The sequence below is a fragment of the Asparagus officinalis genome, unplaced genomic scaffold, assembly GCF_001876935.1.
Source record: "Asparagus officinalis unplaced genomic scaffold, Aspof.V1 AsparagusV1_Un16, whole genome shotgun sequence".
Taxonomy (NCBI): Eukaryota; Viridiplantae; Streptophyta; class Magnoliopsida; order Asparagales; family Asparagaceae; genus Asparagus; species Asparagus officinalis.
In genome coordinates, this window is record NW_017972282.1 from 381,624 (window position 1) to 383,756 (window position 2,133).

The window sequence follows — 2,133 nt, forward strand, 5'->3', positions numbered from 1 at the left end:
CTCACAAATGCGTACGCACAGTGCGTACTCGAAATGCACTCTATATATATACTTGTGCTAGATTGATTTAAGTTTAACTTCAATTTATTTATTGTTTCACACACAACCATTGAGCTTGAGTATTTTCACATATTATATAATTTAGGTTGTGGGTGTGATTGAGTGAGCTTACACTTAGTTTTCATCTTGTATTGGAGAACAAACCCTTGTACTTGAGCTTTATTGTGAGATCACATTGTAATACACAAGGACACTGAGAGGAGTGTGTGGTGAGAGACGGGGTCAATTCTAAGAGGAGTGGCATCAGTAATAAAGCCTAGAGAGAGGTGGTAAATCCGAGCACTTGAGGAAGGTGACACGTGAGAGGTCAACACTTAAATAGTGTATTGTGTGATTACATTTGTGAGAGTTGTGAAAGTTTTCAGTAAGCTAGAAAACCGATTGTATGAGTTGTAACGTTTTCAGTAAACGTTGAAAACCGGTTATAATAGTGGAGATTCTCCTCGTGGGTGAGGAGCGGAGATGTAGGTCGAGGGTGACCGAACTCCATGATCACATTGTGTGTTTGAGTTTGCCTTGGCATATTATTTGTGCTCATTGTTTATTATATTCTCTATATCGCTATTGTCTCATGTTTATATCAGCCTTAGTTTAATTGCATATCATTGCTCATATATCTTATTGTATAATTGCTAGGATATTGTTAATAAATTTTAATTTGGCATTAATATCAGATTAGATTAGCATATATCCTATTCACCCCCCTCTAGGGTAATTTTATTTGGTATCAGAGCTTGTTGCTCTTGATTTGTGGCTTAATCGCCTAGAGTCAAAGATCTAAGCTTTCGTATCTTGCTAATCTAGTTTTGAGATTTATTGTATCTTGCTTGCATAAATATATCATGGATACGCATGGTGCACCTAGTCTAGGTTATGTTATTAATGTTGCTCCTAAATTAGATGATTTCCCCTATGCTCAATGGTGTGTTAGATTTAAACTCTTTGTTAGATCTAGACACTTCGATTTATGGAAAATTATCGATTGTTCTTATATTGTGCTCACGTTGAAGAAATCCAAGTGGAGCAAACATTATAAAAAAAATATTTACAATGAACAAGCTCCTGTTAGAATTTTTGCTTAATGCTTTTGACTCCTCCATATCTAACAAGCTTGATTCTTTAGATATTGCTTGCACATTATGAAAATTTATAGAACCACATCAAGGAAACTTTGAGGAGATTCAACGCGCTTTGGCAGAATCAACTTCAACTAAGGAGGGAGCATCATCATCACGCAGTCAGCCACTAGGCGATAGCCCTAGTGTGGTATGCAATACATAATGCGAAAGTGAATTATCTATTAGCGAACTCACATGTGCATATGATAGGTTAATGCATGCCTGCACAAAGTTACATAAAAAATTTATTAACTTGAAAAGCAAGCATGTAGAGTTAAAATCCGATCATGAATTGCTAGCATCTAAGTTTGATTTAATTTTTAAAGAGAATATGAGCCTAAAAGAAAATAATAAAAAATTAAAATTGGATCATGATTCTTTAATCTCAAATGTTGCTAGTATAACTAATGAGAAAAATAATACCATAAAAGAAGTAGAAACAATTAAAAATAAATATGATTTATTTAAAAAGGATCATACATGTTATACTTTTAATAACAATGCATTTATACAAATAAATGAGTTGAATCATGTTAAGAATCACAGATCATCTTTAGATTCAACATTAAAAACATGCATTACAAATAATAATAAGCTTATGGACTTGTGTGCAAAGTTTCATGTAAATTCTTCTAAGAAACCTACACACTATGCACACATGTATAACAAAATTTATAAGTGCTCTATTTACAGCCGTAAATGCCATCTTGCAAAATTTTGTTATAATGCACAAAAATCCATAAAGTCTAACAATGTTACTAATTGTGCATCCCATTAAGCTTCATCACAACATATACATACACATGCACACAAAGTATATCATAAGCATGCTCATGTGTATAAATGTGATTTTTATGGTAGAGTTGGCCATTTGACTAAATTTTGTTTTGATTTGAAAAGAGTTTCACATTTATAAAATAATTTTAAAAGACCATTTTTGTTTGAAAATGTTTCA